Raw genomic sequence first — 13,564 nt, 5'->3', positions numbered from 1 at the left:
AAAGTCATATGGTAAGTTTTCTTATTATGGTTAAATCTTCCGCCAATTCAACAAGTGTGTCTATGTTGAGCACTGCTACATTTTCTAGTTCTAACAATTGCATACTTTCCTACATTATTTGGAAAGTGTTTTCTCACTTGTTTCTCAAAACACCCTGTTAGGTGAGCAGGGCGGGGGCAGGCTTTATTATATCTCAGAAGATTGTGGTTTGGGATACAGTTGAATATTTTACTTACAGTAAAACAGTCAGTGACAAAGCCGAGATTCATCAGGATTTTTAATTCCCAATACATTAGCACTTCTAAATCACATAGTCTTTGTAAGATATATAATGTTTATCCTACTTTATAAAGTGAAATATTCCCTATGACTTTTTCTGAAGTCAGGGCACAATCGCACTGAGATGTGCATATGAGGAGTTATTGGATTTTTGTTTTCTACTTGTATTTCTTAAACATCACCAAGTAAGTACAAGATTGCTAGAGGCAGCTTCTATGTATACATAACAGCTTGGAACTATGGTTTCAGGAAATAACATAGCAGAAAACTTAGTGACATGCCTTTAAAAAACTTTTGTATGTTGTCTGTTTCAGCCTGAAAGAAGTAGGTCATGAGGGTGACCACAGATTTATCAAGAAACTTAAGATTTTTTTTTTAATTTCAGATGAAACTGTGCTTATCCCCAGATTCTGACAGTGATGGCATGAACTATAGCTAAGGAAAAGCTCCTGATCCACCTGTGCCGATGTTCAGGACTTATTTTAAGACTAAAGCTCAAGTTTGCAAGGACACTGGGGGAGCCGTCCAACCTGATCACAAGTGTTCTTATTCCCATGTACATCTTTCAGAAATAAAATAGTCTCCTTAAATTCTGTTTGGATTCCAAGAACTTGTAAATAGAACCAGCCTCTGCAGGTGAAACAGCACAATGGGTGAGCTTGATGCCATTGAACGGTCAAGTGCCATGAAGAGTGTCTGAAAGTTGAAATTAACTTTTTATTAGCATGACACAGCTGTGGGCTGTTTCATCTTGTCAGCAGCAAATTTCTGGTTCTCTCACTCGCCTTTTCATAGACCGCACATTGGTTCACCTCCAGCTATTCCTGCCATCCTAACAGGCACTGTCCTGCTCCTTGTCAGCTTTTTCTGGTCCTACCGCTTCTTTATGTGGCTTTTTGATGTTTCAAAAGAAGCGTGGAATGTGATAGACCTTTCATTTTCAAATGTGCTTTTACTGGCTTTAATGCCTTAGAAGAGCAATGGCCTGGAAAGATTGGGTGGAGAAGAAATGGGGGACCCGCTCTTCCAAGGGCTGACTGAGTAATCTTAGTGATGCTACCTTTTCCTATCTATCTCAAGAATGTGGGTTAAACAGTAAGTCTTCACCTTCCCAGAACTTGCTAGCCACCTGCCAGGTTTGTTGCCAAGACACCTGACAATATATAGACCTCCAGTGGTCAGACTCAAACCAGATCTGAAATGTAATAATCCTTGGTTTGGCAGTGTAGCAGCGTGCATGTCCTTTTTTTAAATTTCTCCCTTCTGAATAATTAGGGTTAGGTGGGCAGTTCATGCCTTGTTTTCTGTATACCTCGTCCATCTCCATTTGGTGACCCAAGTACGCATCTTGCTTTTGCCTGTGAGTATTTAAAGCCATGACCTCTTGAAAGAAATAACCTGAAACAGCTGAGAATGTATGAATATTTGCTCTGTTATGCGGTTTTCATTTCTGGAACATCATGTTTCGAATTGCGGTGGAAACAACAGGCCTCTTTATGGCATTCAGTAAAGTACATTTTGTTCTCAAAAGATTCGATGAGCTGAGATGCTATACCCAGTCTCTTAAGTATTAAGATAGAACAACAAAAAAATAAAAATTCAACCTAAATTGTAAATATTTCTGGTTTTAAAATATCTAGTTACTTAAATTTTCCATGATTTCAGCAGCTTGGGAAAGAGAAGTATTAGAATCTGCCTTGTGGAGCCACGTCAAATTTAACAACAGTGAAAATATTCTCCCTAAAGGACATAAAGATGTCTGCGTTAACACCATTTGAACTCCTCCATTTGAATAACTGTAATCTGGCACAGTAAATCCACCAAAAAGTCAAATTCACAATTAAAAGTAGAGGCAAAATCAATGCGCCAAAATCACTGCAAGGATAACAGAGTTTTGATTGTCTCATATTTAGACTTGAACCACCGCTTCATTAGGTTTTTCCAAATTCATTGAATATTCTTGTCACGTTGAGAACGATGGTTCAGTTGTCTTGTAGGGATCTAAGAAGAATATACAACGGACAAGTTAAATGAAAGTGCAATCTAATTACCTAAGGAAAATATACTCCATTTATTCAAATTACTGTGCTGTTCTGCAGCCTCTGTGAGACAATATGATATAGAATTGAGATGAGAGTCTTGCAGTTCTTTTACTCCTTGATGAAACTCTTCCAAAAGTGTTAATTTGGTGAATATGTGATGTTAAAAATGACAGAGACTTAATAAACAGAACTGGGAAATATGTTCCAGTACCTATTGTGAATTAGAACAGATTTGGTTGTGAAAACTATAAGTCTTCAGAATAAAGCAGCACTGGTCATTTTGTGTGACCTCACAGGGCAAAGGTGATAAGGATTTGTAGTTCTAGGTTTCTCAGGGCAAGGACCCCTCCCTCACCTACGTGGATTCTTCCTTACTGGTGAAAGCTGCCCAATAAAAAATCCTCCAGGTGGTTGTATTCTTGACTCCAAGGGATAGATCTGGTGCTATACAGGTTTTTGTTGGGTATTTCTGAGTTATTTTAAAATTCTATTTAATATTTTAAGAACCGAGTTTCACAATTATGGCACATTGTACAGTTGGTATAATAGACTTTAAAGAGTTAGGCTTAGACATTTTATAACTGGAAGTCTGGCCATTCACCTTGTGGAGTTAGTGATACAGAATATGAAATAAAATACCACAATTATGGAGAGGAATGTCAATTGCAAATGGTGTTCTGCATTAAAAACTATGGAGACAATTACGCATTTGGGCTTTTGGTTCAGACTATTCCATGTTTAACAAGTGAGCTAGCCTGTTTTTCCTAAGTGCTTCTAGGAATTCCCTTTAAAGAAAAACACAAAGTTAGAAATATAAGAGAGTATAAGGACATTGGATAAAACCCAGAGGTCAAATATTTAAAACTAAAAATTAGCTAATTTAAAAATGGTCCAATAAATTTTATTTAAAATGCTGCCCTTGAGATGTGGCTTATTCCATACAGTTTGAATATTTTAGGTTATATGTTGAGAAGTGACATTGACTTTCAGTTCTAAAGGGGAATGTGCAGTTCAGTCCTGCCGTAATTTTGAAGACTGTGTCTAATATTTTGAGGGCTTTCTATATATGTTTTTATATCTTAAAAAAGTATATGTATTCTCATTGTAGATGATTCAAACAATGCAGAGTACATGAAAAAATCCTATACCCCTCTCTTGCCTTCCATCCTTCTTTCCTATATTCTTTCCTATGAGTGTTACACATTCTTGCATCTTCTTTTCTGTCCATTAGAATGTATTCATACAGGGCGCCTGGGTGGCTCAGTTGGTTAGGCGACTGCCTTCGGCTCAGGTCATGATCCTGGAGTCCCTGGATCGAGTCCCGCATCGGGCTTCCTGCTCGGCGGGGAGTCTGCTTCTCCCTCTGACCCTCCCCCCTCTCATGTGCTCTCTCTCTCTCTCTCATTCTGTCTCAGATGAATAAATAAAATCTTTAAAAAAAAAAAAAAAAAAAAGAATGTATTCATACATACCCTGCTATGTATATACTTACACAGACGAACACATAAATATTTTTTAAAATACAGGGGATTAAGTATATAAATTGTTATGTGACTTGCAACTTGCTCCCCCCCCCCCGAAATATGTTTCTATATTTTTCTATATTGGTCCATTTTGGTCCATCTCATTCTTCTTAATGGCCATATAATATTCCATGGCATGAATGTGCCATAATTTATTTAACCACTCCATTTTTTGGTGATCATTAAGATTGCTTTTATTTATTTATTTATTTTTTAGCTATTTGATATGATGACAAACATCAATGTACGTACATGTTTGTGAACTTAAAGGAGAATTTCTTTCAATAGATTCCTAGAAATGGAAATGCTGCATCAAAGGGCATGCACACTTTAAGGCTAGATAAATTCTGTTGGGGTTGATATTCAGTTTGTATGTATTCGGAGGACTGTACTGCCAGGACATTATCACCTGGTTATAGCTGGCATGTGTTTTGATGAATTAGGGCCTATCCCACATTGGATATTAAATACCTTGAATTTCATCCCTGAAATTGCCTTCCTAAAAGATTTCATTAATTTATACTCCTCCCAGAAGCGTACAAGAATGACTATCTTTGCCTTCCTCATCCTCACTTAGGATGTCTTTTTAACTATTGTCAATCTGAGAGATGAGAAATTAAAAATGGAGAGTTGCTTTTTAATGGGCATAACATTTAAGTTACACAAGATGAGTAAGTTCTAGATCTGCTGCACAACACTGTGTCTATAGTTAATAATACTGTATTATGCACTTAAAAATGTGTTAAGAGGGCAGATCTCATGTTAAATGTTCTTACCACAATAAATAAATATTATATTTTAAATCTTTATTATGCCCTGATTACCAGTGTGGTGGTATCTTTTCATAAGTTTATTGGTCATTTTTGGTTCTTCTGGGAATTACATGTTTATTTTCTGTGTTTAATTTCTACTGAGTTGTTTGACTTTTCTTACTTGATGGACAAATGATTTTTATATATTGTAGACATTAAGCTTTTGTAAAATATGTTATGGATGTTTTCTGTCAGTTGCTTGTATCCAACTTTGCTTTCGGAGACTTTTGTTGTAGAGATACTTTAAAATTTTTTTAAAAACCACTTTGTTGAGGGGACGCCTGGAGGCTCAGTCGGTTAAGCGTCTGACTCTTGATTTCAGCTCAGGTCATGATCTCAGGGTCCTGGGCTGGGCCCCTTGCTCAGCAGGGAGTCTGCTTGTTTCTCTCTCCCTTTGCCCCTCCCGCTGCTCATGTGCACACATGCACACACTTTCTCTCTCTCAAATAAATACATAAACCTTTAAAAAAACCCACTTTGTTGAGAGATGATTGATATACAAAAAGCTATGACTTCTATCCACCATTTGTCTTCTGACTTTCCATTCTACCTTGTGTTCCAGGGTAATTAAGCTTAATTTCCCCTGATCAGACCATTTTGTTTCATGTCTGCATACATGGAGCCCTGTCTTCCTTGCTTCAGGACTTCAGTGTCTAGCTCAGTTCCAGGTACATGACACAGGGGTTCTTAACCCAGAGTAAATGAATCAGAATCTGTAAAGTCCCTGAAATTGATATGTGATATTTTGTGCATTTGAAAATATGTGTATATGTCATTTTTTTCTAGGATGAGTGTCCAACAAATTTCATCAGATTTTGAAAGTGGACCATAAGCCTTAAAAGGCAGTTATAGGTTACTGATGGAAATATCGAATAAGAATTTGTTGAATTGAATTTGCAGAATCCATTTGAGTGATTAATTTTTCCTTAGGCTGACACAGTTGACTAATATATGTGTGTTTGTGTTTATGTTTATGTTTATGTATAATAGAAAGGGGATAAAAACCCATATAGTTCATTTAGATGAGAGTAAGATTTATTCACTGGTAGCTTTAATTACATCTCCTTATTCTAATTTAAGTGACCTAATGCAATTTTAGAATAGATCATGAAAAAATACTCGCATATGTCCATGTTCTATCCATGATAGAACAAAAGTTTGTCTTTTAATCGAGAGTCCTTGATAATTAACTCTGCTTTTCTCCTCACTTAGCGTGTGGACTAACAGGATTGATTGTTTTGATTGACTTAAGTCTGTTCCAGATCAATAAACAATACAATTGGCTTTTTCCGTCACTTCATTGACTGAATCAACTGGCTATTTTGGTTCCAAAAAGAAAGCCTCATGCCTTTAATCCATATCTTCCCTGTTGGAGGCTAGTCTGTGTTGAAGTTTCAGTTCAGGAACCTTGAGTTTCGTGTCAATGAATTTTCTAATTTTGTTGCCTTGGGACAATCTCCCTGTTTCTGCCCCAGTGACTTAAAATTATCTAGTCAATCTTAGCTTTTTGAAAATGTGTTGGTGCTGGGTATCATTCAGACTTATCTATATATAACATTTGAAAAATTAGTGACCAGGGTAAACAGTGATGATATACGATGTTCTAATTAGGACAATAAATTAAGAGAATAGAGTTAGTAAGGCAATCCCCTGCAGGCCTTCTTCATTAATATTACATATTTAAATATATCAGTCATTTCATTTAAAATTAAAACCAAATTAGTTTTATTTCTAAATATTTTGGTAAGTACTAACACTTAATGTCTAATATAAAAAAGTTCAAAATACATAGTGAATTTGTTAGCCATACACCACACTGAGTAGACTGGTCAATTTATGTTCTTTTTTTATTAAATACTTCATTTTAAAAAAATTATTTATTTATTTGTCAGAGAGAGAGAGAGAGCACAAGCAGGGGGAAGTGGCAGGCAGAGGGAGAAGCAGGCTCCTGCTGAGCAAGGAGCCCGATGTGGGACTCGATCCCAGGACCCTGAGATCATGACCTGAGCCACAGGTAGACACTTAACTGACTGAGCCACCTGGGCATCCCTAAATACTTCATTTTTTTAAGCAGTTTTAGGTTACAGTAAAATTGAGAGGATGGTACAGAGAGTTCCCATACACCCTTTGCCCCCACACATGCATAGTTTCCAACCTTATTGCCAACATTCACCAGAATGGAACATTTTTAACAAGAACCCACATTGACACATAATCACCTAAAGTCCATAGTTTACTTACAGTTCATTCTTGGTAGTGTATATTGTATGGATTTGGACAAAAGTATAGTGCATTTGTCAATATATATATATATATGTATATATATATAGAGAGAGAGAGAGAGAGAGAGAGAGTATTTTTACAGTCCTAAAAATCCTGTTTTTCACCTGTTCCTCTCCTCCTCCTGCCCTGACAACACTAATCTTTTTGTTGTCTCCACAGTTTTGTTTTTTCCAGAATGTCATATAGTTGGAATCATATAGTGTGTAGACTTTTCAGATAAGCTTCTTTCACTTAGTAGTATGCATTTAAGATTCCACCATGTCTTTTCATGGCTCGATAGCTCATTTCTTTTTAATGCTGAACAATATTCCATTGTCTGGATGTACCACAGTTTATTCATTCACCTACTGAAGAACATCTTGGTTACTTCCTAGTTTGGGCAATTATGAATAAAGCTGCTATAAACATCCATGTGCAGGTTTATGTGTGAACATAAGTTTCAACTCCTTTGGATAAATACCAAGGATTGCAATTGCTGGATTGCATGGTAAGAGAGTATGTTTAGTTTTGTAAGAAACCACCAAAGTGTTTTCCAAAATGGCTGTATCGCTTTGCATTACCCCAGGCAATGTATGAGAGTTCCTGTTGCTCTATATCCTTTCAGCATTTGGCTTTGTCAGTGTTTTGGATTTTGGCCATTCAAATAGATATGTAATGGTAATTCATTATTTTAATTTGCATTATCTTGATGATGGATGATCTGGAAATTCTTTTCATATGCTTATTTGCCATCTGCATATCATCTTTGGTGAGGTATCTGTAAAGGTCTTTGGCCCATTTTTAATTAGGTTGTTTGCTTTCTGATGGTTGAGTTTTAAGAGCTCTTTGTTTTAGGTAAGTCCTTTATCAGATATGTGTTTTGTAAATATTTCCTCTTAGTCTGTGGCTTGTCTTCTAATTCTCTTGACATTGTCCTTTACAGAGTAGATTTTTTATTTTACTTTAATGAAGTCTAGTTATTAATCTTTCTTTTACGGATTATGTCTTTGGTGTTATATCTCAAAAGGCATCACCAAACCCAAGATCACCTAGATTTTCTCCTATGATATCTTCTAAGAGTTTTATAGTTTTGCATTTTACACTTAGGTCTATGATCCATTTTGAGTTAATTTTTGTGAAGATGTGGGTCTATGTCTAGATTTATTTTTTTGCATGTGGATGTCCAGTTGTTCCAGCACCCTTCGTTGAAGAGACGATCTTTGCTTCATTTTATTGCATTTGCTTCTTTGTCAAAGATCAGTTGGCTATATTTATGGCTATATATATATATATATATATATATTTCTTTATGTTCTTCAGATTCCTTGTTTATCCTTATACTCATCGTTGAGCCAGACATGGTGTCCTCCTGGAATCCATATGTCAAGCTATTTTGTAGGGGAAAAGTGGGAAATAAGTAGATAAAGCAATAATTTTTTCTACTTGAACTCAGGCACCCAAAAGATATTAAAGGGACTGTCCAGTGTCATTTATCTTCTAATATCACAAACTAGTAAAATATTATGTTTGTCTCTTCCTTTTCTGTTTCTCTCTATTGGTATCCCCTTAGTGATGTTGACTTTGACATAGGGAAACTGGAAGGAATTCGGTACTGTCTTATGAAAGGACTGTGAAAAGTGAGATTCTTTTTTATTATATCTGCAGATTCAAAAAGTTAGTGTAAATACACATATTCTATTATTAGGTTTGAACATCAAATTACTTTGTGTTTCATTATATTGGTGGCTTTGGAGTAAAAACTAAGTTTTGGCTGGAGTAATTCTGAGAAAATGACTTTTGCCTTAAAATCTGTTCTTGTAATCTACAAGGCTCAAGTATAAAGGTACAAATGAGACAGGAAGTCTTAACAAATTGTGAAGACCCATTTGGAGCATCCTATTCAATTGAGAGTCCCTTGAAGTTAGGGTCTGGTGTCATGTCATGTATCTTTAACACCTGGTTCAAATTCTGGCATATATTTGATGCTCAGTTAATACTTAAATGACTAGAAGAATAAAAGAAAGAATAAATGAAACAATTTCCTCAAACAGAGTCATAAAATGTGTCATGATCATCCTGAAGCACTGGTGAAGTAATTTACTTTGTGTCAAGAGTGAGGGTTGCCACCCGTGTTATCTTATGGTATTGTGATTTCATATTATAGATAAAGAACTGAAGTTCGGTGGGTTTAAATGACTTGGTATTACAAGGCGGATTCAAAATTTAAACCCAGTGCATTTCTCACAGTTACTATAAATCTATTAATAGAGACTTAGATTTGCATCTTCCCAGCAGGATGGGGGGAGGAGGCAAATTACAACTGAGCCACCACTGAAATAGAATAATCTTGATATCTTTGAATGAAGTAGGAAGCTAACAGAAGCATAAATGTTACCTCTAGCCCAGTAACCTAAGTGCCAATGAGCCCTTACAATGGTGCTCTCTCACCTCCTCATTCCCCATCTTTCTTTCTCCATTTACCATTTATGACATTTTTCTGTTAATATATTCACTGATATGTTCACTGAATTTTCCACCGCGCCTATTCCCTGTGCCTTCATTAACTTTATTGCTTGTGAGAAAGAGAGGGCATAATTTCTAGTAAACTAACAGCTATCAGAATAAATCCAAGCAGCAGCTATAGGATAAAAAGATAATAGGTAATAGTGGGAGGGAGATATAAATGATCTTTGAAAACAAAAGTGAATTATAGTATTCATTAACTCCTGATTGCCAAAGTGTTCCACTTCTAACTCTGTACATCCTACACAGAATTAATTTGGAATCCATTTATGTTCCTTAATTTCACAAAATCACTGTTCTTCTATCATCTATAGTCCCAGAAATGATTTACTTTGTTATTTCCCCTCATAGTTAAAGGATTTTTACATTCAACCTCAAAGGTTTTTGATTTGGGAACTGTCTCACAGAGAAAGTTGAGCAGAAGGGAGACCATAAGTTAGTCTCTAAAGGCAAAACAGAGGTGAGAGTTGTTTTATGAAAGGAAAAAATGATTATGGAAATTATTTTGATACAAACTTCTTCTTCTTTTTTTTTATATACAGGTAATCTTTCCCGTGGCTAGAGTTTTATGGTTCAGCATTTTTAGATGTAAATATTTTTTCCTGACCATGGCATAAATAAGTTTCGAATAGCACAGAGGTATACTTGGTTTAAAATAAGTGACCTCTCATTTACAAAGCTGCCTGAAAGATGCAGTGAAACAGAGAGTCAGAGTGTGAGAAGTGGCAATGTTTATTATTTATCAGGCTTCTCCCAGGTCCCCACTGGTGTTCACGAGCTTGGCTGTCTCTGCACTTGCCACATTAATCATTTTCTCTTTTGAATTCAGGAGCATCATGCAAAGTGTACAGGGTCAAAGACAAGGTAAAACAACGAGAAAGTCAATTATGGTAAATAAGTCTCTGATAGTAAGTTAGAGGTAGTTCTGTGATGATTTTGGCATCAGCCATTAAAAACGGTCTGCTTTCAATTTACATTACAGATAACTGTATTTATAATCTCTATTGGTAAAAACCTATGCCTGCTAAGGTGATAAGGTATACAATTTTTGTTCCGTTTAGAATAATTTTAAACGTAAATATGCAGAATCTCTGGAGATATCAAATACTGTGCTTATATGGGAGGGATTTTTGTAACAAGAATGCAGAGATACTTGCCTGAAGGTGATAGTTGGCTTCTCTGCTTGTACCATCAACTATCCGCAGGTCTGTCTATTGTATACAGATTTTGGTCATTTAAAGAAGGATATAGGTTGAATCTGAACATTTCCCTCTTTGCAAAGTATTGTTTCTCCCCAGAATAGAAGAAAGAATGGAAACTAAATTTCGTACAAGTAAATCCTGGTTCAGGAAGTCAGAGCAGGTAGTGGTGTCTACTATTTTCAGAGAAAAGGACTTTTAACATCAACAAATTTCACTCTCTCTCTACTCATAATAGAAACCTACTAGACATTTAGTAACACATTCAACACATGTCTGTGTCATTTTCAAGATCTGTGTGCATTTGGGCAATTGCAGCACACGTATGTGTGAAACGGATTTGGTCTACAAGCAGTGTGACGTAAAATAGCATTCTCCGCACCGTCATCTCATCCAGCTCCATGGCTGCGTTCTCTCTGGAACATGCTCACCTCATTCTTGCTCAGGGTCCTTGCACTTCCTCTCCTTGGAATTCCTCTCCCAATCTTCACAAGACTAGCTCTTTCTTATTATTTTGGATTCAGCGCAAATGTTTCCTATACAAAGAACCCTTTCTATGGCCACTCGGTCCAGAACAATACTCCTACCCCCTCCCTCCCAATCATTCCCTGTTATATTACCTGCCTTATTTTTCCGTAGCACTTATTGCAATTGGCAGGTATGCCATTATATATTAGCTATGCTCCTTTGCTAGACTATTCTCCACAAGAGCAGAGACCTTGCCTGACTTGTTTCTGCAATAGCCACAGGTCTTCCTGATAAATACTCATCAGAATTTGTTGAATTAATGAAAGGAAGTATGAATCAGTTTGTAGAACTCTTAAAAATCACCAAATTTTTCAGCCTACAAACCGGGAAATAATTGGCTTAGATTCTTCTTTTTACATAAAGTCCCAACTGACTAATAAATTGTATAGCTAGATATTTAATGAATATTATCTTGTTGTCTCAGAATGTTTAATGATGTCCCAAAGTTGACGACAAAATATTCTACAGAGAGGTTTTATATAGATCTCTAAAGCACTTCTTAAAAGGCAGCCAAACCATCTACCCTGCTTCCCCACCTCCAGCCCATATTCTCTCTCACTAGAGTCCAGAGAACAGTGGATGAGGGAGAGGGGAAAGAGGCTTCCCTCATAAGGCAATTGAGTGGTGCTCTAAGACCCTTAGTGGGGGAGTCAGACTCCTGGCCTGGAGGCTTATGAAACTATAAGTTGTATTTTTTGAGGCTGCCCCAGGTACTGCTACTGGAACAGAAAGCTGGAGAGCTCTTTGTGGACCTGATAGGAGTTTCCTGAAGTCTTTGGGGGCACAGAGACTGGTGACTTTGGGAGAAGTATGAAGGCTGGAGGTGGCTAGAATTGCTTTCACTTCTGGGCAGGGTGAGCCTCAGTGAATTCACCTGGGTTAATAGAATCAATATAGGTAGCCAAAATAAAGCCATCTTTAATAATCTCACCCAAGAGAATGGCCCAACACTAAGGGCTCCCAGTAGAGAGATGTTGTGTGTGGTTAACTGCTTGAGGGCAGCTAGAGGGTGTACTATCCACATCAGAGAGTGGTACAGAGTGGGGACTGGGATGTTAAAAACCACCTCAACCCACACTTCAAGGAGACTTGCTTTTGGATGCTTTACATGGCAGAGAGCATTCAATAGTCAAGGGACAATTACATAACACCAGCTAAGTAAAAAGACTGGCTCTTTAGCTCTTACCCTTCCCCCCCTCAGCAGCTCACACCTTACTGTTGGTCTACAGCAGTGTTTCTCACCTTTTTTTTTTTAAATAAATGATGGAGCCCTTTTTTAGTTTTTCCCCCAACTTTCTCCCTACCCCCGCAAGTTGTTAATACCATAGATATGTTGTTTGCCTATGTACTGTGGCCCTTTAGAGGGCCATGAACCATTAGAACATCTAACATTTTTTTTCAACCTTTAAGAACTAATTTTCATCTTTTGGGTATAATATCATTTCCATTAAGAATGTATGGTCTAGAGCAGTGATTCTTAACCAGGGTGATTTTGCTCCCAGGGGACATTTGGTGGTATCTGGAGACATTTTTTGTAATTCAATTGAGATCAATTGGGTAGAGGCCAGGGATGCTGTTAAACATTCTAGGATGTACAGGGCAGTCTCCTACAACAAAGAATTACCTAATCCAAAATGTCAGTGGTGCTGGGGTTGAGAAATCCTAGCATAGAGTCTGGAACTTCTAGACTGCACATCCAGAGTAAGGTTATGCTAAAAGGAAGGGAAAAGCTTTGAATTAGTTCAGAGATAAATTTTTTGGAATTGATTGGAGTTTTGAAAAAACATGAAAATGATTCAAAAGCTATGGAGTCTGAGCCCAGTGGAATCACAGGGCAGAAGAGGAAGTTTGGATGGAATGAACCAGAAGGCAGTGTGGGAGAATAAAACCATTCCCTGATTATATTCTCCTGAGTTCACTTTTAAATCAACTGATTACAATTGTAACAAAATGGGTCTGTAAGTCAGTGGTTCAGAATTCATAACTAATTCTGCAAATGGGTATTAGGTCCTTAGACCAGCTCATCAAAGCCCACCATGCAATGCACCTAAATGACTGTACTGATAGAATGTGGCACATGGCCATCCTAGATGGCTGTGTCTCGTGGAATGGGATTGTGTCTTTTTACCATTCTTGCTCCAATCAGGACTGTATTTAATGTGACCTATGGCAGGCAGGTGGGACAGTAGGTGTGAGGGCTAGGGAAAGTGTCATTGGTATAGTATAGAGGGAACTGGACTTTCTGCTGAGGAGGTTGTTTTCCTTCCAGAATGACTCCTTCCTAAAAAACACCTCTCAGCCTTTCTAAGACATTTATTTGTAACGTAACATGTTGCATATCTAAGTAAAAAAGAAAGCTTCCTTTCCTCTCTAACAAGTCATAGGACAAGATCAGC

The sequence above is a fragment of the Halichoerus grypus genome, chromosome 3 (genome assembly GCF_964656455.1).
Source record: "Halichoerus grypus chromosome 3, mHalGry1.hap1.1, whole genome shotgun sequence".
NCBI classification, from domain to species: domain Eukaryota; kingdom Metazoa; phylum Chordata; class Mammalia; order Carnivora; family Phocidae; genus Halichoerus; species Halichoerus grypus.
The sequence above is the reverse complement of the archived record's forward strand: the minus strand, read 5'-3'. Positions refer to the sequence as shown.